We start from the raw sequence: 27,875 nt of genomic DNA on the forward strand, positions 1-27,875 counted from the left end.
TTTAGCAGACACCTGTCTTTTCAAACCAAGATACATCCTAACCTACAGCTGAATTTTCTAATAATTAGAAATATTCCAGCCCCTAATTTCTGATTGTCAAGGCCCAAACCAATCCAAAATATCAACCTAGTCACTCAAAATAATCTATTTATCTGCTTGAGGCCTCTGCATAGAGAGATAAGTTCATAATTAAAGCAAGTTTCTGTTGTGTTTTTTACAGATATATTGCTGTTCTGTTAATGACATAACAACTGTGGTGGTATTTATTTGATGACTCCACAAATGAAAACAAATGCATCAAATGCAAACAGAGTGTATGAATTCTCACAATATCATCCACCAAAGAGAAATCTCTTTACAAGACAGGCAAGAGCAATGATATTTTTACACTCCTTCCCCGAAGGAGTTTTTCATTCAATACATATTTACTTAGAGATAAAGTTCAATGGTAATAGTTATTTTACAAATAGTGTCCTACAGTTTATTATTATTGAAGTCAACTAGTCAGCAGAGGGCACTGAAGGGAACATTATAATAGATTTTATTGATATAATCACTGCTGCCACCAACTCCTGATGGCTTGAGGCTCAGTATAAATTAAGGTCTGCAGCCCCTTGTATTTTATTAATATTCAAGCCATTTACCTGCTGTGTGTGATGAGGTTCCTTGACAGATGTTATTCTTTATTTTCCTCTCCCTCTGTGCTTTGGGTTTTGTAGAAATATGAGTGATTTTTCTGATGTTTTTGTTTTGTTTTGTTTCACCACTCTTTTGAAACTTTTCTTTCAGGTATCTGAGAAATTCATAACCATTTCTAGATGAATAATTGCTACTGCTTATCCCTACATATATAGCTACTATATTAACTTTAAAATGTTGTAGTACTTCATCAGTGACCTATAATTCCTCAAACATTGTTGAAACCAGACAATAAATAACAGCTCTTTTCCTTAGGGCAATTGTTATATTGCTTCAGACCAATGGTATGAAAACTATTTAGTATTTTCTTTTGATCTCTTATGGTTTAGCACTGGTATTCCATTTAAGGAACAAGATCTGATATTCTGATATTTATGATGTTTTTCACTGTAGCAATTCTTGGTAATTCAAATGAATATTCATTCTCATTTGTTATTTTTTGAGAACCTAAATTACTTCCTGTAGTAATGAGCCTCACCATCTAGAGAGGCAATTAATTCCATTTCCCATCAATCCTGGTAACTGCATTTAAAGACTTGCAAAGATACTTTCTGTGACATTATATGTAATATGTATCATCATGTGTATCATGCTAAGCCTATTGCAATGTAATAACTCATCCTCTGTGATCCTGTGTTTGTCATTATTTAACAATTGTGCAATAACAATTACATATGAAGTTGCAGATACAAATCTGCAGCATTAATTTTATCTCATCTGCTAATACTAGAAAAGACATTTACAAAAGTGGGGGTTTTTTTTGGTTTTTTTTGGGTTTTTTTTGTTTTGTTTTGTTTTTTTGTTTTTTGTTTTTGTTTTTTTTTTTGGCACCAGTACATTTCCCACAATAGAAAAGGTATCACAGTTTTATAGATCTTTAACTCTCCATGGAAATACATATCTCATACCTGTATGTATTGCTTACCCACATACACACACATATATTCATGTGTTACACAAATATGTACAGATACATTTATGTATCGCACGTTACCCTGAAGTGACACAGGCTGGGCACACTCCGGTGGGACCACAGGTCTGCCAAAAAGGACCTGGGATCCTCTGGGCACAAGGTGGAGCATAAAACCCAGGCAGCTCAATTTTCTAACTACAAACATGAGTCCAACCAGGAGACAAAGGGAGGGAAACATCCTCTGCTCTACTCAGTGCTTATTAAACCACACCTGAAACAATGCCCCAGGTTTTGGTCCCTTGAAGAGATCTTGATAAACTTAAATGATGTTAATGAGTCTGAAGCACATGATTTATGAGCAGAGCTCAAAGCCGCAAAAGTGAAAGAGGGAGTGAAAAAGTGCATAGGGTGAGCTGAATAAAACCCCCAGAGCCACAAAAATGTTGAAATCGCCTGGAAAGTGGAACTGCTGACTTTTCCACATTTCTAATACCATTCTACTCTGACTTTGAGGCATTTTCAGAAGTCTAAAATCAGTTTTCTTATAATCCCTGCCCTACTGGTGGTTTTTGAATTTTTTTTTCAGACTTTAATGCTAAATCAACACTCTCTTGACTATCCAAGAAAAAGTTTCTGTAAATAAACACATAATTTTGAAAGTGATAAAACTTTTGATGAGTGGGAAAGGATTTTTTCAAAACTCTTACAATATTATTTCAAATTACATCCCTCATTTATCCATCAAAGGTTGCCACTGTATGCTTCAATATATCTTCAGTAAAAACATGTAATCTGATTTACCATTGTCTGCAGTTGTCTTCTGTAAAACCAATGTTTTCATTGCTTGATTATTGGTCAGAGTAGGAGCATTTAGCTAATTAAGGAATAATTCTAATATTATATAGGGGTTATGACTACATATTGATGCAGAATTGAATCCAGGACTAAAACCATCAGTGTTCATTTTGGCTGTGTGAGGTAATGTATAGATTTCACACTCCAGAAGCATACCTAAGTGTCAGGAGTTTTATTAACACTCAAGATGTATCAAGGCCCTGGGAAATATAATTTTTTTTCTTCTCAAAATAATGAAAAGGGAAATTTGTAGGAGAAACAAAGTCACTCACTGAAAAAAATTAACCAATATGCACTTGCATATTGGATTTTCTCCTATTATCACTCTATCCACACCATCCCCTATGGAGACAGCAGCATGTTTTTAGCTACATGCCAGAATATCTGGCTAGAGAATTGTGAATGGAATATCTAGAAAATACTGTAAATTATCTTGAAAGAAGAGATTGGATATGAGCATAATTTTGGAAATGGGAAGCGGAACATTTTTTCTTTTTTTATTACTGGTGTGTGCTTTTAGATTCAGATTGGAGATAAAATCCAAATATTGTTTTTTCACACTTCAGAATGCAATCAGAGTTCTACTCTGTATAATTTTTCCAGCCTGTATTCTTAGTTATAAGTGGCATGCAGTTTTCCAAATTGAGCCTCTGCTTTACAAATATCATTTAAATGTCTAATGCATATGTGTTAGAACACTTAATTTGCATAATAATTTTGGTAAACAGAAAACACTTTCAAATAAAACATCATTTACAATATTAAGTAAAAGAGATGCTGGCATTAAAATTTCAAAGTACAATTAGTTTTGAAACCCATTGACTTCCCAAGCACAGTGGGGTTGTAAAGAGTGCAATTAAACCTTATTATGTATGACAAATAATGCCATTATTAAAAATATTGTTTGAAGAAAAACGAGGTTGTCTGGTTGAATGAAAATCTAAAATCCTCCAGATATAATAAAAACTACTGTCAAGCTCTGTACACTGTTGCCTTTTAAGCAAGGCAGATACCCTGGTTCAGGAGCCAGCACGGTGACCAATACCCAGGCCACTCGGTCCCTTGCACACAGACATCAATGTGATGGATGGCAAATGGCATTTATTGCTGGAGAATTTGACATTTTCTAACCTAGGGTCACTGTGTTACTCCCATCTGCTTTCATCACAGCTAGGTGCTATTGGCTAATTGCAGGAGTCATTACCATACTAACGGAGAGGGGGGGTTACTATCTTTCCGTTACATTCCGATATCTTCCGAGTGCCGGGCTTTACTTCTACATATTCCCCCCTCTCTATGCATAACTAATTTGCTGGAATATAAGGTGTATTAGTCTTAAAAAGTTCTAACATTTTCTATATATTTATCTCTAAACACTTTGTCTAACTTATCTATATTATAAAAAGTTTTAAAAGTAGATATTATAAACTTGAGTAAAATATAGGATACACTAAACTAAAAGGCTAAAAACTTATAAAATAGATACTGCAGTTTTTCATTAGCAAACATAAGGCACATGCGGTGACTAAGTGTATTTTTAGAGCATCTGTTGCTTTTCCACAAACCAGATGTTAATTCTTTCTAGTCGGCTCTTAACGAAAGACACAAGTTTATCTAAAACTCAGTTTTTCAATTATCTGCAAGTCTTCATCAATTGTCATTTGTAGCTGAGACAGTCTCTGTTGTTGGGTCACGATGGCAGAGACACCTGTGGCAGCACCAGTTGCTCTCAGGTTAAGCAGCATTGCTATTGACAGTCCTGTCAGCAGCTCTCTTTTCTGAAGTCAGGTGAGTCTCTCTGCTTGCAGGACCAACTCTTCATCCAGGTGGTACAGGACCCTGGGAACAATCACAACTTGCACACAAAAATCATTAGAAACACTGAAGTTATAAACTGATAGGCATGTGGTAATTGTCTCGTTTGTGCTTATCAGCTGCTGCAGGCTGGAGCCTTGCAGTTTAGGATTTATTGGTGAGTGGATCTTCTGTCTCCCCTCTGTTACCTGGACTGGGAACGCTAGTGCAGCTGAAGGGACCCAGTTGGCATATGCAGTTTTTATCTGTCCCCAGTCTGTGAGAGCAGTATCCTCTCTCAGTTCTTTTTTAATGTGGAGGGGGGTATTCTTGTTTATTTTTGTTGCTTTCTCTTCTAAGAACTTAGTCTCCGACCGTTCATCCTCGCTAGTATCTCTGTCAGAGTTCCTCGCTCTGCTCCTCCTCTTCTCTACATTCCTTTCCCTCTCCCTCTTTGCACCTCCCCCGCGTCCTTCTTCACGTTCTTTATCTCTCCCAACCTCCCGACTATGTTCATCTCTCAATGCCAGCGTTTGTTCTTTGTTTTCACTAAGGATATTTCTCTCCCGCTCTGTGTCTTTTTGCCATTTTTAGGGACCAGGGAGGATGTTTCCCTCCGGGCTTTTCCCACGGCACCCCTAGCTTCTTCTGTTAACTTTCTCCAAAAAACTTCTGCTCTCCGCTGTCTCTCTGAGAGCAGATAAGGATTTGGGGATTGAGGGGACATGTCACCCTCTTGGGCCCCTTTTGGCTCAGCTGAGCCACTCTTGTCTGGAGGCTGTGAAGCCTGAGTGGCCGCTCTGACCCCAAATTTCAGGGTGGCCAGCAGACAGTTTTTTGCCGCCCTCCAGATCTCTTCGGCAAGGGTTTTAGTACATCTGTCCCACACCTTAGGGTGGATAAACTTTACTAGCTGATTTATGACCCCAATAAACAAAAGCCTTGCAATAGCAAGAGTAAAAGAATTAGGTTTACAATTTAATTGCAATCTGACCTTTATCAGGGCTTTCATCTTCCTTCGGGATGCAGGACGTCTCCCTCACCAGGACTAGTCCAGCTGGTCCTGACCGCTGCTCCTGTATTCCAGGCAACCCTCGCTTTCTGGGTTTGAATCCTGCTTTTCGAATTCTCCCGGGTTTCGGCACCAAATGTTGCCTTTTAAGCAAGGCAAACACCCTGGTTCAAGGAACAGCACGGTGACCAATACCCAGGCCACTCGGTCCTTTGCACACAAGACATCAATGTGAGGGATGGCAAATGGCGTTTATTGCTGGAGAATTTGACATTTTCTAACCTAGGGTCACTGTGTTACTCCCATCTGCTTTCATCACAGCTAGGTGCTATTGGCTAATTACAGGAGTCATTACCATACTAACGGAGAGGGGGGTTCACTATCTTTCCGTTACATTCCGATATCTTCCGAGCGCCGGGCCTTACTTCTACAGTACACAAGATAAGTTATGTCTGAAAAGACATGAGGTGTCAAGCAGAGGGCTGAGGGTGAGGAATTAGGTGCCCTGCCTGTCACATAAGGCACAGGTACAGCCAAGCTCTGAGCCTCCACATGGTTGCCACAGCTCAACTAAAGAAGCTCTGCAGAGGAAGTTTATCTCTGAGGTCTGGTGGCTAATTTTTGGGTATGGTGAGCACCACAGCCTAATGAATATTATAAACACAAAGAAATGCCCATTACTTGCACTGAACTGTAGGACCAGAAATTTTGACTTCTTTTGTCTACTTGGTGCCGCAGACTTGTGGGAAAGACTTGTTATTCTTGGTTATTGTTATAGATTTTTAAACTGGCATACTGTATGTATTATTATTACACATAAACTAGACTGCTCATTTGCAAGATAAGAAAAAGGACTAACTTCAGAACCATTTAAGTCTGCCATGTTCTGAGGTTCTCTGCTGCATACTGAAATGGCCAGGTAAGTTACTGACTAAACAATCCTATGCTTAGTTTTCTAGTTTCAAAAGCAGTTTAGTGGTTTTGCAGAGCAAATTTCCTCTTCAGTTTAATTCAAGACATATGTTCTTTTTTGGTCCTCTTTGCTGGAGAGAACTAGACTGTTCTGGTTCTCTGCAGCAGACCAACAAAAAGCCCACTAAGTCTCCATGGAACTGATTAAATCCACCTCAGAATGAGCCATTTTTGTGTTCCATCACAGAGAGCCTGAAACCTAAACTCAGAGTGTCAAAGTTGCCAACAGCTTTTAAATACGTAGACGTCAACATGAAAAAATAAATTAATAAAGTTGAAGAATATACATTTGCAATATATGTAGCAGACTCTTCAGTTTTCCCTGATGCCAGTATATTCTATCCCTGCTATGCTTTTCTGGCATTATTAGGCCATTGGCAGAGAATTTTCCATATCTCTATTTACTTGTTTTGATCAGATCATGAGAGCCAAGATATATTTCAGGGGAGGACAAAATAAATTAGGGAGGAAATGCACCCTTTTTCAGCAGGTGTTCAGATGCAATTTTTCCTAGAGATCTTTAGGAAGGGAAAGATCTCACCCATTGTGAGTGTACTGAAACATTTGGTATGGCAATTCTCATCAGGAGAGGTAGCAATATTTCTTGAGGACATGACATTTTCTGGTGCCTGTGATTATTGGATATATTTAGGTCCACTCTGTTCTCCTGACAAACACCTAGAACTTCCATAGGATCTCAATAAGGCTTTAGTATGTGGACATTTGTATTTCCATTTCCACTTCACTTATTTATCAATTGCCTGGTGACATTCTCTTAAATGAGTTTAGTGGTTGCATACACATACTAGCAAACATTGCTATTATGCAAGTGCATGCATTCATATAGCAGGTATTTAATCACATTTTAATATATATATATATATTCTAAGAGTTACAGAGCATCCTTTATGCTAATAGACTGTTTAAAACAAACAAGACATTCATAAAATTGTTGGAAGATATAGCCCAACATTTTTAAAAGGATTTTCAGGGCTGGTGCACAATATACTTCTAAGTAGTCTTTGCACTATGAAACAGTAATTACAACCTAGTTTGAAGTGTCAATTCTTAACAAAAACAGAGGGTGAAGATTAAAGTATATCTGGCATAGACACCCCAATTTCATCATGGCAGCTCTACCTACCTTTTTGAACTATTTATCAGAAGAGTGAACTCTTATTCCCTTCTGTGTAATGGGTTTGTCTGAGAGAAGGTGGAAGCAAAATATGTCGTTCGGCTCTGTTGCATTCTTGATCAGGAGCTTTTGGACTTCCTATTGTCAGAGTTAATAAACACACAAAATTGAACAGATTAATGTAGTAGTTCAGAGCATCTGATACTATTTAATGATGGAATGCCTAAGCTGTGAAAATAGTAATTTCTGTTACTTAGGGTGCTGAAATGTATCTTTACAGATGTCCCTGATAGATTTTCTGTTTATGAACATCAAATTGAGAATTTTGACAATAATTCTCATTACAACTTCATTCCTCATTTCAAAGACAGTTTCTCATTAATCCACTCTCCTTTCATCCTTTCCAGAAGTAACAAAATAACAGACATGGTTTCTCTGGCAGTACAGTATAATTTCTAGTAAACTAACTGGCCTGATTCACACATTGTATTATAGCTATCTGTACTCCAAGCCCTGAGTACTGGGTCACATACCTGTGAACAGAGTAACATTTTAAAGTCACAAGAGAGACATCACCAAGACTGGTTACCTTAAGTGGAAATTGTAAAAACCACTCTGTCCTTTACTTGAACCTTTGAATGGGTCTAAATACCTGCAAACAGTTCTTTTTTGAAGAAGTAAAAGGAATGGCAAGCGTGCCCTAAAGAGAAGGAGAAAAGACTTGGAATGTGTTCAGCCAACATGGTGTTGCTCTCTCAGCAGCAAAATAACTATTTGGAAACATGAAATGTCTTCTGGTCACTCTGAACTCAGGGCAACACTTTTAAAGCAGATGTTTATTCTTAGGTTTCAAAGTAGTACTTTTGCACATTACTGCCAATCGACGATATGGTAATTTAAAGTTTCTCATTCCCCTAATGAAAGGTAGTCCTAGAATTTACTTCATTATGCTTTTGATGAAGACACTTTCATAAAGTATGCCTTAAGATAATTACAATTGAACAAAGTGTTCCCCAGGTAAATAGTCTATAATTAGTGCAAATTATCCCATGCATGTATTTTATTTTAGGATTGGTTGGTTTGGTTCCTCAACACGTAAAGGCATTCTGAATAATTACCAATGCAATCTGCATGATGCACTATAATTTCCTACTAGGGACAGAGTGTTTATTTATACTGATAATGTCTGATCATCTAAGGAAATTCTGTCATGGCATCCTAATCAGTCTTGGTGTTGACAGAAAAAAGCTCTGCTCTGCAATATTTAGAAGATAAAAGAAAGCTAAATTAACCCTACAATATACTTCTTTTATAGTCTGGTTAAAGCCTAATAACCTGAACATATGAGTGCATATATGAGAAGTTAACTCAGTCAATGAAACATATTTCTATATATTATACCACATCATAAACTGTAAATTATATTTAATAATGAAGTCCAAAACATTTAGGACTCATTTAATATATCCTGGAAAAGTGGAATTAATTATATAAACTTAAACACACTTATTTAACTACTTTGTTTTCTATAAACCTTTTGATATTTTACATTAATTTTCACAGATATGTGGATAAGTTCTCCAGCTCTAAAAACTGTGATTTCACTGACTTGCAGTGAATGTGAGGTGCACCACTTATATGTTTCAGAAAGATGTATTTTTTCATGCAATTATTATTTTATTTATTTGTAAAAATCATGGGTTAAAATCCCAGAACTATGATATGAAAACTGTTGCATTTCTTTGACAAAGGCTTGAAGACTGCAGAATTTAGTCCTGTTGTTATGAATGTAATCTACCATTGGGGTATAAAGGTATGATCTTACACTGGGTTAAGGGTGTAAATCTGGTACATAAAGCAATTACATATACTTTTTTCTAGAAAAACTATATGTAATAATCCAATTCATAAGACATTCTCCATGAAAACATAAGTATAAATATAGCCCTGTGCTAGTTACCTTGTTTGATAATTTTTTCTTTAAGTACCTCCTTCTTTGAAAAAAATCCAATTCCACATTTATAGCTGTACATCCATTTCTCCTTGTATTCAACATTCTCCAAGTTGTTGGTTTTTTTTTTAAATTAAAGTGATCTGACTTCTTTCATTTTCCTGTCTCTTTATGGCCAACATTTGGTGTTTCAGTATAAAAGATATGTGATGGAGCAGAAACATGAGTATATTGCACAATTTGTTCCATGTAAATGTGTTTTGTATTTTTGGTACACAGTGATGAAATCTCCTGATTTATTTCAGTTTAGAATATATTTGAAGTGGATATGGTCACTACTGGTCACCTCCTATGCTTTGGTTCACATCACACAATGACTCGGGCACCATGATCTGGATGAAATCACAAGGAACTGAACCCATGGGTATTTGGCCCACAGAAATGGCCTAGAATTAGTCTGAATCAAATACCTTCTAAAATATGTGCAGAGATGTCACTGATATCACTCTATAAATCCACTCCTATTTGTCTACACCACTTGCAAACTAATATCTAGTGAAGCCCTGTTCAATGATTAGTACTTTTAACTGTAACTTAAATATAAAGAGATAACTGGTGAGTTAATTAAGTGCAGGCGCAGGTAAGTGCCTGACCACAACATGCAAATACCTGTATGGCTGTGGCTCAAGAATACTTGAAGTATAAATAAGTATAAATACTTGGACAATTTGCTGTTGCTGCATTCACTGTTGTAGCATAAATATATTTCTTTGATTCACAGCAAAGCTTCTAAATAACAGCATTATCACCTTGTTCCTCAAGAAGCCTTCCCACAGTTTTCCCACAGCCCAGCTCTGCTGAATCTTCTGGATGCTGATCAGCTTGAGGACCACCTCAGCATGGATGGCAAGCCTCCTGAGGCTGAGGTGGCAGCACCTGCAAAAAAGAAAGATATATTTTCTCCTTCCTACCCTATATTTTCTTCTGAGCTTATGACAGGGTTATCAGGCACTAAGTAAAAATAGGGAGGAGAAAGTGAGTGACAACACATAATAAAAATATTGACTAAGTGTCAGAAGCTCAGAGACTGGGAGATATGATGGGAAGAAAGGAGAATCAGGTAAAGTAAAGAGAAAGAGGAAACTGGAATTAAAAAAAAAAAAAAGTGACATTTAGACCTTCTTTTCAAGGTTGCAATAAAATAATATCCTATGAATTGACCCCACCTCAAAAAATATTCCTTTTTATTTTTTTCTTCATCTGAAGCAAACTTTTTCATTTCAGTATAAACTCTGTCTCATGTTATCAGAGCATTTAAACATTTACAGCTGTTGTAACTTCCAAAGGGACCATTCTGACCTACTTCTGTATGAATTTATCTTTCATGATGTGAAGCAGAGGGTTTTTTGATAATTCCTTTTATATTGTTAAAAAATATGAAAGTCATCTTAACACAGTAAAGAATAACATTTAATTTTTAATGCTTAAAAAAAAAGGAAGAAATGAACAGCCAATCTCTACTATCTAGTGCTAAAGCCATAGATGTCTTAGGCCAAAACAAAAGATACAGTAGAATATACCCATGGGTAAATAATGTATTTAGTTTTACACTGAAATTCAACTTTTCTAAAAGTAAAATTCTGGTTTTAATCCTTCCAGCAGGCTCTTGTGGTTCCTTTGACAATTCTTGACTCAAAAAAATTTAAAATATATTTCTTCATCTATTACTACCTTTCTTCTAGACAATTTTGAATAGTTAGCAATCCTTTACTGAGTTACATTTACCAAAAGTGGACACTAAGTAAATAGTTATTTTGAAAGTGCATATAAAGGTGTAATTCCCTTCCAATTTATATCTGATGTTTCCAAATTTATCCATGAAATAAGAGAAGCACACATGGACGTACTGAAAATCCATGTTCCATGAATTATCTCATGTGGCTTTTTCATCCTTCTTGAAGTTATTGCTTTTCAGAGCAGTGGTAAACCTCTCATGTTACCAATATTACCTTTTTACTATTTCTGTGTGCATGATCTTGTATTTATTTGAATTAAAGCACAAATCCTAAGGCCAGTTTCCTCCTCCACCTGTTTTTGTGAAATTTATAAAATCTGTCTCTGTGATCTGGTCATAAAGGTACAAAACTAAAAAAAATACAAACTTGTCCAAAGGAATTATACAAGAAGTAGCCTTGTTAGGGGAAGATTTCCTATTTATGTTTTATCCTTATTGACTGTTTCTATTCAGAAATCCCTGTTTTCATCTGCCCAGATTGTTTTTGTTTTAGATCTGTTCTTTGTCTAGGTTCCTGCTATAAATTTTGAATACCCTTCCTTCTTTGACAGTATGAAGCATTTCATTTTTATGGGAAAACAAGAAAGCTAATCCTGTTCTTTCATTAAAATTGATTTACTAATGTGAATGTCACAAAACAACAATTTTTTTTGCGGGAGCTGGACTGTATTTTTCATACACTGACAAAAACATTGAAGAACAGGTGATTGGTGTCTGCTTAGCCAGATAATATTTTTCAGACACATGTCTAAAGCATATAGGAATATTAAAAGTCACTCTTAATGACTCTGAGAGAATAATAAGAAGGACTAAGTTTCAAACATCCAGGTTTTAGTAGTTGACTTGTAATGTTTTCCTCTAATCTCTGCTTTTTATCTAGTGTTGGCTCTCAAAAGAGAATAAGGATTCTTAAATGCTTGACTTACTAGAAGGTAAATTTTTTTTCTATGTGGGGATTATTAAAATCAGCAAAAGAATAGAAATTTTGCATGATCTTTGATTAATTTGCATGATTACCAACAGAAGAAAAATAAAAATAATTATATACTTCAGGAAAAATTTATTTGTATGAAATTAGATCCATTTATGTATGAAACACTGTTCTATAAGCTAAGATTTTAGACTGTGTTTCAAAGCAAAACCTCCTCACCAGGTTTGTTCTGTTCCTGACCCCAAAATATGCTTAAGTTGTATGATAGAGTTTAGATGTATTATCAAAATGAAAAGGGTTTTATTCCACCTTTGTCTCAAGGTGAAATAAAAGATATTAGTCAGGATCACAACATCATGGACTGAAGTACTGTAAAAGCACACAAAAATTGTAGTATTAACCCAAAAATACGAGAGTGCACAAAGAACTGCACTTAGAAGTTTGTAACTGCTGCTGGCACAGCGGAAGCCCAGGGGTGAACATATATTTAGTTTAAATTTGTCTCATTTATATATAAATTCTGTCTGGAAATGAAATCATCATTAAAGTAAACAACAATAATAACAATATAAAAGATGCTACTATTAAAATCTAGACCTGGAAAAACAATATATCCAAATCAGAACAATATTCATCAATAGGGAATAGTCAGTGTCATTTGCAAGTACTTGATGACTTTTAACTTTAACCCAGAGCTTCTGGTGCTTGTCTTTTGAATTAATGAAACATGTTCTGGAGATTATTACAAACCTTTTATAACTTTATATACACTGCAGTACACATGTACATTATCAACTATAATTCTATATCAATATATTTGAGCTGAAAGGAAAATTACAGTTTTGCAAGCAGGTTGGGACTAATTAGAACCTAGGTTAAATTTTGTCTTACCTATTTTCAAAGCTATTAGAACTACTACATTATTAAAATATTATTAAATTAAAACTAATATAATTAATTAATTTTAAAACTTCATCTCAGGTAAAAAATTGCTGTTATGAAAACATGGCATCTAATTTTTGCTTTTCCATTTAAAGCTTTGTATTTTTACACTGGAAGCAAATTGGGTGTTCTAATCACTCAAATCCTAATCCAGTGGGGTATCACATTTAGATTTTCAGATCTGATTTGTAATCTTTGGACCAAAATACATAAAAGACACATAGTTTCTTACAAGGCTCCCAGTTTGAGAAAGTCTGTTGCTGTGGTATAAATGTATTGTAGAATTTGCATATGGTTGCACAGCTACACAGTAGTCATAATATCATAAATGTAATTATTTGTGTAGAAGCACCACTGAAAAAAACTATAAATTAAATAATACTGTAAACTTCTAATAAAACACCTTTTAAAATGTCACTTCATCTATGTTATTTCAGTCCCATGCATCAGTTCAGATTTTTATCTGAAGTCTAACTATTTCTGATTATCCAGATTTACTCCTTGACACATTTACTGATGCAAGGCAGACACAGGCAGACACTGTATTATTCAGTGTTAGGCACAGCAAGCCCAGTTGATCATTTCATGTTCTTTAGGCCTCTAAGGTAAGAAAATGCATGACTTTGTTTTGCAAGCAGCCCAAATTCAGTACCCTGGGAAACTTACTGCATATTCTTTAGGCAATGCACTGCCCCAGCCCATAATGCTCAAATGAATATAAAGACCTACACAGCAAGACCAGCAGTCAGAAGAATTGAGCGCAATCATGAGGATGATAATTATGTAGGAAACAACAGATTTTTTCATCTCTAGCCTTGAGATTAAGTGGACCACCATAAATTGCATTGCATTAAAAGCAGTTAATTTCTTTTACCTCTCATAACAGGATGGTGCCATCCAAAGTATGGGATGGAAATGATCCCTGGCTCATGTTAAGCTCATAATGTATATGCATGCTACCTTGTCCAAGACAAAACTTCAGCAGGAATCCTACTGAGAAATGAAAGATTTAGTCAGTCATGTAGCAGAGCCCAGCCTTCCTCCCTCATCCTTTTGAGCTCTCCTGTGTAATTTGTCTCAGTTGTACACACACATCTGTAGCTCAAAGAACACAGTAAAGCCTTTAACCTGCTCAGACTACTAGAGCAGCTTTCAGATGTCTGGATTAACCAAAATGATACCTGGTCAGGCTGTAGAAATAGAAATAGTTGCAATCAGAATTGATTTAGTGGTATGTGTTGTCTTCTGCACTATCCATTCATCTTCTGTTACTACTTTGAAGGTAGTTACATTCTCTGCACTTTGCACTCTCCTTTCAGAAGTGCTTCCCCTATGTCAGCTGAGTTTCTACTTCTTGCTTGTCTTGAATTGAAATCTTTTGAATTTTTAAATAAAGCAAGAATGGTGCCTACAAGTCACCTTGTTCCTGGATTACAGTCAAATACACGTGTTTTTAGGAGTAATAAGTGAACTTCATGAAAAGTATTTAATAAATATTTTATTTAGCATCAGTAATAAAATTCCACTCTAAAATATTGTTAAATAACAATCATACTGCTAAAATCCTCCAGATACATTTTGTCTCTTAAGTCTATACTTTAATCTAAGCTAAATTAGATAAAATTTCTTTGCAGGATTCAAGAACACCCATACAGAGCAGGCTCTTTCTAGAACTTTTTTGGTTTTCTCACTGTATTTCTTTCCCTGAATACAACAATGCAGGGATTATTTTTTCTCCACTGGCAGGATTCATCAGGATAAATATAGACATTGATGTCTGAACTACTTGTCTAGACTTTGGATAATGTCAATGGAAAGAAACAAATACTCTTTGCTTGTGATTCATTTCACACTAAAATAAAAGTCTAAAACAAGTCAGATGAATCATGTTTCAAGACAACCTCCTTTTCTCCATTACTTATAAAAGGACATCAGTCAACTAGCTCAGATAAAGAGAGCTACATCTGCTCTAATGAATCTCACTCTAGATATTTCCTGGGTTGGTACACTGCCTGTCAATCCAGCCCTCCACGTTGTAGGAGGTATGGGAGCAGGAAATAAAAATCTTGCCCTGAAAGGGGAAATTGTTGTCTGTGTCTGATGGTGGCTAAACCTCTCTATCCCAAGAGGTGCCATATGCAGCACTTTTTAAAAGGTAATCCTACAACTACTGCAGAAAGCTATTCTACCACTAAAGGATGGTAGGAACGAAGACCATTCTTCTACCAATCAATCCTCACAGATCTTTTCTTCTGTATTCTTTTTGGGGCTCTGACAATTCAAAAGCTGTTGTGAGCTCTATGGTTTCCTGCTCATTTTGTGTGGAGGAAGTAAGAAATAAGCATCTGCAACAGCTGAAAATGAGAAACAATGCAAGCTATTTTCACAAGGCCTTCAGGCCATAACGAAAGACGGCTACAGTTCCTAACACTTTTTTAGTGTTTTTTAGTTTTCACAACTGCAATATTAATAATGTCATAGTGAAATTTCAACCATCATTTTCTAAGAAAGCTTGATTCTAAATTTTTATGGTTGGGATTTTAGCCTTGGTTTTCAGTCATCTAAAAAGACCTTCCTTGCTGCATTTATTTTATTGTTCTGTAACAAAAAAAAAGTTGAGAGCATTGGATAACTAGCTCTTATTTGCCTCAAAATGTGTCATTGTAGCTTACTATCAATCTGTCAGACAAGTAATCACTATTCATAAAAAGTCATCAAATATGACTATTCATAACATCACTATTCATAAAAATGCCATCATTCCTCAGGTATTGTTTAGCACTTTTGGGGCCTAGTTTTCAGAAGTGATGAGCATTTCTGTGCTTGGAGGAGCCAACCTTTTGTGTGAATGTGTGCTATAAAAGCCACATCATGATACTGAAAGGGAACTGAAACAGAAAGTTGTTAAAAGGTAAGCAACTAACTTTGTACTGAAATTCCTGTGATTTTCCAGAAAGATTTGTACATCCTAAGAGAAACCTTTCCAGTGCATTTAACAACAGACATGACTAATGCAACTAGTATAATAGCTTAATGAGCTTTTGAGAAGTAAAATCAGCTCTTTAAAATTTGTCCATATATCACTAAGCATTTTATTTTAAGTTGCAAACAAAAACCCCTGTGATTATTTTAATCAACCTTTCTGTGACAGCCTATAGAAGTGGATGGAATAGATAGTTAATGTTAATCATTCCTCAAAAATGTGTTCTGATCAATATTAGACTGATTTATGTATTATTAATACCTTGTGACAAGAACAGGGAAAAGAAATTTTCATCAGCCTCAACAGGTGTTTTCTCTTTATTTCACTTGGGCAAGTTTTTCACATGAGAAGGTACAACACTGGAGTCAGTCAAGCTGCTCATCCCAAGTTAATTATGTTCTTGAGCACTTTGCTTTTTCAGAGTGTCTGTGATAAGTACAGTGCAGCCTCAGTCCTTGGTTCACAGGAATAACCCATTGATTTTTGGACTTTCTCATAATAATAGCCATAATAACATGCACACACCAGAAACAAGCTGTAAATTGAGGCAAAAGTTTCCTGTATGACCTTGATTATGATCTTCATTCTCATCTCATAGCCATTTTAATTAGCAGGGTAACTGCACAAATGCACTCTCTGAGGCTAGGAAAGCTGAATCTCAGGAAAATAGATAAAATCCTATGTATGCAGAATTTGAAGCTATCAGAAGTTCTAAAATACACTCTACCACCATGTCTGATCCATTGAATGGTCACAGGAGGATGGCTGCTCTCAATATCTGCAACAACCAAACAGCCCCTTTCTTTCACTTTGTGCTCTGTATCTGTTTTGCTAACATATATATAGATATTCTCTCCTCCAAGTAACCTTCTGAGAAATTAAAAATCCAAAGTTCAGGTGCTTTCTCTAATTAGTTTAGAGCTTATCCAAACATATTCCCTTTTCTCGTCTACCCTAATGGCTGTGACTCACAGCTTAACACGACTCTTTTCCCTTCAAATATAATATCAATACAAGCAGTTCCTGTTTCTATCAGTTTATCCTGCTCTTTCCAGTTCTCATGTCAAACATCACTTTTCCTTGGCATGTCTTTCTACACTTCTCTTGCAAATCTCTAGGGTCCTGTAACCAATTGAAAATCTATTTCCTTCAAGCAGTGATTCAATTTTCTAAGTCTGCCTCTAATATACCTTTGACAATGTTCTCATTATGTTTTTATTAATCCTGCTGATGGCCATCTGCCATTGCTATAATTATGAATTCAAATATGTCTTTCAATTTTTAAGAGGTCCAGAAATAAAACCTCTACTTACTCTAGAAATCAACTTCTCAGTGATGGGCTTCAGGCATGACAGTTCCTGAAACTGAAAATGAATTAAATTAGAAAACATAGATCTATTAGAAGGCCATATTTGTTCCTGTAAACTGACAAAACCTGTTAACATACAAAAATCATTCATTGCAAGTTTTAAGTGTTATTCATTATGAAAGTGTGCAAATACCTTCTTTTATATTTATTGTACCATTCCTAAGGGTAATATTTTTTGAGCATTTTTTTCTCATCCTCCAGGCATAAGGACTGCTGGTGTTACTGTAGTCAGGTGTGGTGGGATGATATAAAGTGCTTTCCACCAGACTGAATGCTTCTCAGAAACAAAACTTTAGTTGTTCATATTTCATTTACCATTTATCTCTCTCACAGACTTTTCCTCATCCTTATGAGGATCCATATTTTTTATTATTTTCCCCAGCCTTTATTTTTTCTCGTCCCCCTGAACAATGTCCTTTCCTCCTTAAATTTCTTAATCTAATTTTTTAATATACCTCTTGGCTAACAATTACAATTAATTCCCAGTCATTATACACTACATTCTACTTTTTTCCCCCCATAAGTTTCCTAATAAGCTACAAAATCATGCATGTGAATCCTCTTAGAGACCAGAGACATCATTAAGGTATGCAATTAGACACTGCAAGATTACGTATGTTAATTAGTTTCAACCATGTTGAGAGGGAATTGTCCAGGCCTCGGAATAACAATATTTTGGTGACTTATAATAACGTACAAAGAGCATTTTGGTGAATTATAGTAATACTGTAAGAAGAGCAAAGATTAAGAGAAGCTGAATTAATACAAATTAAAATATTTCCACATGGAATATGGATGCTTGATGGTAAGTAGCATATATAATTATCATTGCTATAAAATAAAGCAAAGATTGTAGAAATGCATTAAGACTGGAAAAAAAAATATACAAAGCTAAAGACTATCTAGCTAAACAACTGAGTCAGCACATAAGGGATTTATCTTAAGCCTTAATAAGAAGTACTGTGGTAATTGATGTATTTCTTCATACAATTTGGTGTTTTAAGCATTCCACTGCAGGAGAGCTTCCATAAGAGCAGATTAGAATTTATGCCATAAACCCCAGAAAATTTTACTCATGAAAATGTAACAGATATTAAGATGGCCAACAGAATAAACAACCGTAAACATCTGAGTTACTAGTGTGACTTTTTTCAAAGCACAGAATTAACAAAAGCAATGTGCTGCTCTACCTCTTCTCTCTTTCCAGAGAGGGGAACTAGCTGATACTTGCAACAAGATATTATTCCACTCTCCCAAGAATGTAAAAAGAGATCCCCAAGGCATTTGCTAGTGAGTAACATAATAGAAATCAGCTCTATTTCCTCAGATTTTTAAAATTGTTCTGTACTTCAGGCACACAAAGGACTGTTGATGCACATAACTTTTTCTTAATCTGTTGACCCTGGTGAACTTAAGCTACTTCACATTCTTCTGAATTTATTTTAAACTCTAAAAAGATCATAAAATCAAAAGTTATCAACTGGAAGAATAAATTAGTAAAATATGAATCTGGTTTAATTTAATTTAATTTTTTCCTTTTCAGCTATTTTTCTGCTTTGGATATTCTTTATTTATATTTAGTAATGCCTACTGAATTTGGCTCCCTTTCTTCAGCATCAAACCCTTCAATCATATTCTCCTTATGCTCTCTGCCAAACCCTGAGTCCCATGAGCCATTCAGTAAAAAAAGGAATTGCCATTCCTTGAAGGCTTTCCTGCTGGGTTTTGTTTTATTTTCCTTACAGCACCATCGTATTAATTGTAATAAGTTTATAGCAGTTTTCAGGATTTCTGTTACAACAGCTTTAAAGTAATTTATTGTTGGATGTAACAAATGTCATGGCTCACTGCTTGCTCTTGACAGAAATCATGCATAACATTTATAACGCTGCTGAGACAGGCAGTGTTTACAGTGCTTTTCCTGCCTCCACCTTTGCCAGCTTTAGGGTTCTTTTCTTGCATTTATAACCCACAGCTACTAACCTCAACTGTAATGTGGAGTAATATCTGCATTATTTTCATCAGATAACCTATACATTGTGATTTGTAACTTTTAGATTTCATACACAGGGCATAATCAGATTTTGTATGATAATAGATTTTCATTAGTTTTGAACTATAGGGAGAGGAAAAAATAAATTTATGGTAAATATATATTTTTATTTTATTTTTCACTATAGATGTGCATTTGTTTTATTTTCATGTCTGCTTTTAGTCATGGCCTTTTTTAATCTGCTCAAGGAATCAAATTGAAACAATTTTGTTTTATCTGATTTTGAGAGCTCCCACTTGGTTGGAGGTGCTTTGCCTTTTCCTTGGGAAGTACTAAATCACCTATAAACATGCAGATACTCAGCCTCCTCGTCCGAAATATCTAATAACTGGTAGAAAAAAAAATGCTACTGCATGAAATTGGAGAGCTACTTGCCTGACTGCTTTTTCCTGTTTGAGGAAAGTTAGTGAGAAAAGTGTCTTGGCATATTTCAGAAGGATATTTATCTTTTAAAAATAACTATTGATTTTTTGTTTGTAATTTGAAACTAATTAAATAGATCTGAGTTTCTGAGTCAAGTTCTCATAGGTTAATGGGAAAAAGGATGTTTCATTGACTAAGCTGCTAAGTGCTGCTTGAGAAAATGTATTATTTTCTTTGTTGTAGTAAACATTGCATTTATGACCTTGGAAATTCAGAACTAGAGTTGTAAAGTAATGTAGTCACTTAAGGATGTAGTTAAGAGCTAGGAATGGTGATTTGTTCATTTTTTGCACCACTGAAGTCCAATTAAGGCTCAATCTAACTGTTAGTTGGAATTAATCTCCATGCTGTAACTCACCTGCAGAGGTATCTATCCAGTAAAGCAGTCAAAACTTTGGCAGTAGAACGTTCTATTCTGATTCAGCTTTGTCCTTCCTTGGCCAATTCTTACTCTTCCAGACTATTCCTAAATGCACTTGGAGCATTCAAAGGAGTAGGGAATAAGTTTCCAAAGGCAATTTGGATGAAAAAATAATGTTTGGAGGCAAAAAGACTAAGCCAGCAGAGAACATGCCCCTACACCCTCCAGGCCTTACATTAATTTACTATCAGATAGATATAGCCCTTTCTTCCTGGAGATGTACTCAAGTTGGCAGATGTTGCCAAAGAGAATATAATTATGCAAAAATAACAGGTTAATGAAACTCGCTGGCTCCCAGATCAGAATGGCTTCTTGTCTGGCTGTCTTGGCAGGAGAGCAGAGCCAGCTACAATCTGTACACCACATCCATGTAACCCTATTCCAGGCAAAAGTAATTCTGCCTGAGGGTAACTGAGCTTCTCCAGCTGGCAGGAATGTGACACTGTACCTTCAAGGCCTATGGAGTTACTGGGCTAGTTCATCAAATGATTCAATACTTCTGAATATCTTGTTTGAAAGAACAGATTTAAAAATTGCATCATTTTTATTTAATTCAGTGTTCACCTAACCTAAAATTTCTCACACTGATGATTGTTTATGTCTTCATGCTATAGTTTCTATAGCCAGTTTCTACTATAACTGACATATTAAGTGTTCACATGCTTCAAATTACTGCAAACATAGCAAATCATCAGCTTTGCATTTGCTCTTCCAGAAACTTTTTCACAATGAACTTTCTCTCTTCAGAGGATACAACTGCCAGGATTCCATCTCCTGCATCTGAGTTTAATGTGGCACTTTCCAGATTTTTCAAAGAATAAAATACAACCAACTTAAAAAATAAGATAGCTTTCCTCTCATGGAAAAATCACTGTCTACTGATCATAATTTAATGTGATAACTTAAACTACTACTCCCAAGACAGTTGAATCAGAGCTTCTTATTTCAATGTCGTTTACCTCGATTAAGAACAAAAAAGTCCAATATAATTTGAAAGGCAGCAAATTATATTAGGCAGGCTCTAAAACACACTTCAGTCACAGAGTTGATCAAAGTCCTTCATTAAAACAGTACCCACAAATTTGTTTGGTTTTTTTCTCCTTTAGGGTGCTCTGAACTCCTGTTTTATTGACCTTCTTCAATATGTTCCAAGTGAGCGATAGCCCAGAGATAATGTGATTAAGCACTTCGAAAACTTTAAGAGCCAGTGAAATTCCACCTACTGAAATCATATCTTTTGGAGAATGTTTCAAAGAAATTCAGTAATATTATAGTGTGTCTTAGGAGCCATAACAAATAAATAGTGTTGGAAAATGTCCATAGACACAAGCTCAGCATCTGTAAAATCTGTCAGTAGTAAACTGTAGTCCTACATTCTGGCCAGTAATATTCATTTGAAAAGAGCAAGACTGAATAAGGACATTTTCTTTAATAATCCTGTCAGCAGTAATTCAAATATAAATAAAAGTCCATCATATATTACACATAAAATGCATGTTAAACTACTTATTTTCACTGAGATTTCACTGGTTATTCCAAAACTAATGGCATACAGGTTTATTATGATGACAGTGATTCCTTTACATCTAAAAATTTTGAGCTTACCTAAAATGTTATATTTGGAATGTAAAATTTCTTTTTTCTGTCTTTGGGAACTTGATGTGGAGATGAATGTAGACATCCAGTCCTGGTCACCAATTGAGTAAAATTGAGAAAAACCCCACAAAAGGAGAATAAAGGAAATGTTAAATTCATACAAAAATTTTTTAAGCTTGTAGTGATTCATGAAGTTCCTTATCAAAGCCAAATGGTATGTCTAGAACTCAGGTTTCAGGAAATATTTCAGGCTAATCAAACTTTTCAGAAAGGAAACTTTGGGTGGTTGTGTCTCTGTGGGACACTGAAGCTGCATCAGAGCGGTTTTCAACTGGTGTCAGAAAGAAAAAGATACAAACCATCATGTAGTATAGTAATTTCTAGTTGATGAGATTATTTTTGAACATGGAAATTGAATTCAGCTATACAGTGACCAGAGAATCAGGAATTTCATAGTGCACAGATAATGTTTTTTTTTTCCACAGATAATCTTGCTCTATATGTCTGTCTACTCCTATGAGCAGATCTAAGTTTTAACTGTCATTTTGATGTTACTTAGAACATCAAAAATGCCATATTACATCCCATAGCTGTGAGTAACTTTGACTCCAAATATTATTGCATGTTCTTTGTAAAGCCTCAGTAGTATGGAAATATATTCTCTTACACAAAACAAGTCACACTATAATTTTATAAGCTTTTGGAAAACAAGAGTATATTGACGAAAAATTGGATTTTTTTTTTTTCTATGGGAAAATATGAAACCACATTTTTGAAATCATACTCTTGAAAGAAAGAATATTTAATTTAGAAGGGTTTGGCTGAACAATTACAGCATAATATACAGCAAAATAACAACAACATTTTTGAAATCCAGCAAATATGATCACCCTTTGGGGGAGCATCCTTTGGCTCTTTTCCAATGTGGCTAGGTGGTTTGTCTCTTCCCAAAAGATAAAATCATCAAAAAATATCCAAAACTTCAATAGTAGAGCTGTTTTTACATCATAAAATATTAACTGAAAGTCTTCTTGTACCACCCCCATGTACTCCCAAAACAGCTACCTACCCCTCAAAGCTATGGCAGTGGAGACTTTAACTGGGCATGAAGTGGGCAGGCAGCTGGTGGGGCTGGGTGGGTGTGCCTGAAACTGCTCTTTCACACCAGATGAAGCAGCCACATGCAGACAGCATCTGCAGACCCCAGGCTGCTCCTGGATGTTCACTGAGCATGGTGTCTGGGCTGGCAGAGATACCACAGCTCTCAGATCCATGCCCTAGCCATTTAGTTGACTAGGACAGACACAGCTATGGGGCAGAAAAAAAAACCAAAGACAACTGAAGTGAATAATACAACAGATAAAAACAGAAAAAAGACAGGTGTTCCACCTTATCCAGTCCCTGACATCAGGCATTTCATTCACTGATGAACTGATAAAAATCTTCAATTACATTGATATTATCTGAGTTGGGTCACCCTGCCTTTGATAAAAAATTAAACATATATATATATATATATATATATATATTCCAAGATGAGTCATGGAGGCCTGGACCTTCTATCTCTTGACTTAGATCAGACAGGAGCCTTGTTCAGCAGGGTTGGTGCCTGGCTCACAACTCTCAATGAACCCAGTCTGACACATCCTCAAATCTCTGAACTTTGAAAACTACATATTGTGAGGAAAGTAATTGTTACACTGATGCTGTTGTGCCTACAGAGTCCTTGAAGAACAACTGGCTTTTAGACAAAGAAAAGAAGGGTTTTTTTCTGCCATTAGTATCTTAAAATTATTCTTGGCAAGTCAGCTTTGTCCAAGATACCAAATTATTTACATGTTGTTTAAGCCCCTCTGTTCAAAATTAGATAAATTAAAAAAACAAAATGTACTCAATATACAAAGTCTAAGCTAAGTATTTTTTCTCATAATGGGAAGTTTCTCTTTAATAGTGTCAATTTTTCTATTAATTTTCAGATCCATCTGAAATAGATTTCCCAGTATATTTCTGCATAAGTAATTTTTGAGTTAAAATGATATAACCAGAGGAGAATTTTTCAATTTTTCTGTTTCTATGACATTCATTTTGACCTTTCACATTTACGTTGAATATTTCCTTCTCAGTCATGAAGTACCCTTCTTGTGAACGCTAGAAATCATTCTACGCATTACCAGTTCAAACTAGGCACATTTTCCAAAAACATCTAGCTGGAGGAGAACGTTAGTCCCATTACTATATTGGAATACATTTCAATTGCAAGATGCAATCTAACCAGTCTTACACCAGTTTTCAATGGATAGGTTTTATTCGTCAGTAAACCTTTAAAAAGTCTTCAAAATTTAAAAGTCAATAATAACAAGAAAGCTTTTGTGAGATGAGATGTTTCTCAAGGTATCTTTATGGCTGTTTTATTCTTCTACAAAACACAGTGATTTTCACGACATCTTATGTTTCCTCTGAAATCTATATTCAATCTGTATAGAGTTTATATGCCATGATAATACACTATAGGATAATGTTTTGTTTCGTTTTTCCTTATTATCCTTTGTAAGGAAAAAAAATGCATGTATTTTTTTCAAAACTTTATTACAAGAAAAAATATCTTCTAAAGCTATTTTTGCACCAATGGAGAAAAGCATAAGCCTTAAAAGATAGATGTATTTTTCAAGATAGAGTACATTTTTTCTAAATCTTGTTCCAGTTCATTAGCCTTCAGCCATTTATTTTTCAGTCTCACTTGTACTTCCTCAGAGTCACTATTAAAGAGAATCATGATAAATAAAAGATACTCCATGGGCCTTTCTGCTACTTAGTGCAGTGCTTAGTATAATGTTTTCTGGATAAAATTTGCTTTGTATGTGACTTGATAATTTACTTAAATAAGTGTAAAGAAAATACTTCACGTACATTAAACACCTGACTACTCAGAAGTAAAACTTCTCAGTTATCCCTTTTTAACCCATTTAGAACATGACTAAAATTGTTTAGAAAATATGTGATATGAAAAATATGTATGTGTTGGCTGACTTTAAGACCTGAAAGAATTTAATTATCTATGACTGGAAAATAATAATGGGAACAACTAGTGGAGATTCTACCCTTCACAACTGGAAGTATTCCTACATATGTTTGACAGTTCAGTTGGTCAGGCCCTGGCTTAAGACTTGTGATTATTTTCATTGTCATCATCTTTCAGTATAACCTTAGAAAGGCTATTTATCGCCTCTATGTTCCTTAGTTTCTAGTCTGTCTTGTCTGTTAAGCTTGTCAGTTTTGGGGGCTTTTACCATACCTTAGGGAACTTTATATACTCTCAGAATACTGTTAATAGTAATAGATAATATCTTCAAGAAGTTCAGAAAGAAAGTAGGGAAAGATTTATGAATGGCATTGTGTTATCTGTGGTTCCTTGTTCAGCAGGAAAAAATTGTGTCCACGTGAAGAGAGGAACCCACAATGGAGCAGGGCTGCTGGCAGGACTTGTGACCAGAGGATCCATGCAGAGATAGTGTGTGAGGATTTGATGGCAGCCTCCATTCCCTGTCCCCCTGTGCCCCTGTGAGGGAACAGGGAGACAAATTGTGAGTGAAAAGCAAGGAAGGAGGGAGTGAGGGGAAGGTGAGTGGAAGATTTGAGTTTGCTATAATGATTTGCAATAAATTCAGTTTCCCCAAGTGGAGTCTATTTGGCCTGTGACAGTCACTGGTGAATGATCTCTCCCTGCCACTAATTCAATATAAAAACACATAGACTTTAGTTGTATTTTCTCCCCCCTTCCCAGCTGAGGAGGACAGTGATAGAACAGCTTTGGGGCACAGGGGTGGGGGGCACCTGTCATCCAGACAAAGTCAAACCAACACAAGAGTGTTTACTTTATTGACAGCATTTTTAATGTTAATTTTTCAAAAAAAAAAAAAAAAGAAAAATACATTTTTCAAGTTAGATCACTTTCTTGTAATTTTTGTTGCAGTATGCAAATTAAAATTCATCACAATATCATCTAAACACACCTTCCGTGAAACAGCATGCCTATTGCAAATCCAATGCAGGTATGTCTCCATATACCACTGAAAAACATTATCCTTCTTTCTTATGTTGAGTAGGTGCTTAACTCTCCTAGAAGTAACATGAAGCACTTTAGAATAAGAAGTAGTTATAATTTTTGTTAGCCTAATTTCAAGGAGTATTTGAGATGAGAATAGAGAAGCAGATTAATATTTTTTCAAAAGATTTTGTCTAGCACAAACTCAATTCCAAAGATGACATGTTATGATAACTATAAAAATTAGAACCTTCACCCTTTCCTTTCTTATAGATGATTCAATCCTAACTAATTAACTTTTTTTTCTTTCATCTTCTCAATCACCTGTAAGAGTATGCTCAATGTATACACCTACTCACAAGTACTGACAAAAGTTCAAAAGTGTATTCCAGGCAAGCCAGAATTAAATTTACTGGTTTTCTTCTCAAAGATATTTGTTCATTTTGTAGCATTAACTTGCAGCAGTCTTGGTATCTGTTGTTCATTTATTTATTTATTTATTTAAAATTGTTACTTGCATTACTGACATTACTTGCATTACTGACATTACTTACATTTATTGTCTGCTTTTTTAATAAACTTCAAAACGTCTGTTTTGACATTTAGTCCAGCCATTAAAAGCCAGATTCAGGCAAAAAACTCAAGACAGAGTGGTTACCTGAAGTAAGAAAAAGTTGAAAAGGAAGGTGAAATTACAACTCCCTTCAATTCACTTTCAAGGTTCTTATGAAGAGTGTTGAATTAAAGATTTTCCTGAAAGTGAAAATATAAGCCCCCCAATGTAATTTTGCTGTGTACAGACAATACCACTATAGATTAAAGGCAAACCTCACTTGTCCTTCAAATACCTAATGAAAACACATTTCAGTGACAGAAATGAAATTTCTGCAAATCAGTACTGTATAATATTACAAGCTCTGCATTTAGTAATATGTGTGCTAAACTGCAGAAAATAATGGTTATATTAAAGTACAGGCTAATAAAAGTTGTTGCCTTTGCCTCTAAGTTCTGACAATGAGGGCTAGAAGTATTTTTAAACATAAGAAGTTTCAGTTTTATGATTTCCATGCAAGCTGGTTGATAAAAGACATGAATCAAGGTTTGCCTTCCACCTGTTCCACATAACCTCGAAATCTTACCACACAGAGAGATGAGCAGTAATTTCTTCAGCCTTTCCAATGGCTTGGCAAAGTTAACCATCTTTCCTGGACTGCCATCAAAATTCCTTGTTATCTATGAGTTTAGACTACAAAGGGTGACACAGAAACAGTACGTTTTATGTTGGAGAATAGAGAAAATATTTCAACAATACCCTTATGACTATGAGAAATGGAAGTTATGGTTACATTTATCATTTTCTTTTCCACAGTGCTCAAAAATGCTGCACTCTAAATGTTTACATAGTGAATTCCAATCAAAAATTGTGAATGATGAAGCTATATATGAAGTGACTTTCATGACAGCGTGGTATGATACAATTACAAGAGGTGCCTCTCTCTAAATTAAAGTACAAACAAGATATACCAGAGTAAACAGTACGGATTTTATTTAACAGTATATGTGAAGTAGAGAGATAGAAATATGGGGGGATGGGAGAAAAGAAAGAGTGTGAGAAAGAGAAATAAGTGCAAAAATTTTACCACCACATGGATCCCTGCAGCAGGGTCCTTCTTTACCCTGGTCTCCAGTGGTGGAGGTCCCAGTGTACCATGGGGATGTACTTCTGGATGTATCACTTCTATACAGTCCAAGCCCTAGTTATCCATGGGATGTAGATGCCGTTCCTACATCTTGGACTGGCATGAGTTTCCTTTCCCACAGTTTACCACTGTGCAAATTTTTTGTCCAGATCAGTCCTATTTTAAGTTCCCTCAGGCTGCACAGTAGAATTTTGTCCAACGTGCTAATTCCAAATCTTCACCTTCATCAGGCCTGGAATTAATGTCTTCCTGTTTTGCCATCTATATTTATCTCAAGTTCCTTTTGTGG

General features: G+C 35.4%; 1 long non-coding RNA gene across 3 annotated transcripts; it reads right to left on the bottom strand.

Annotated features, from left to right (window-relative positions):
* Window positions 1-3,125: 3,125 nt before the first annotated feature.
* LOC131577449 (uncharacterized) lies at window positions 3,126-27,693 on the bottom strand. 3 transcript variants are annotated; one of them, XR_009277211.1, is made up of 5 exons: window positions 27,527-27,693; window positions 10,141-10,267; window positions 7,390-7,518; window positions 5,256-5,483; window positions 3,126-4,306 (listed from the first exon to the last, which is right to left on the bottom strand). It is a non-coding gene; the product is annotated as an uncharacterized LOC131577449 (long non-coding RNA). The 3 variants fall into 3 exon arrangements; XR_009277210.1 differs by lacking the exon at window positions 3,126-4,306 and having other exon boundaries at window positions 4,672-5,437; XR_009277209.1 differs by lacking the exon at window positions 3,126-4,306 and having other exon boundaries at window positions 4,672-5,483.
* Between the last annotated feature and the right edge of the window lie 182 nt (window positions 27,694-27,875).

Source organism: Poecile atricapillus, chromosome 3 (genome assembly GCF_030490865.1).
Source record: "Poecile atricapillus isolate bPoeAtr1 chromosome 3, bPoeAtr1.hap1, whole genome shotgun sequence".
In the NCBI taxonomy this organism is placed as follows: domain Eukaryota; kingdom Metazoa; phylum Chordata; class Aves; order Passeriformes; family Paridae; genus Poecile; species Poecile atricapillus.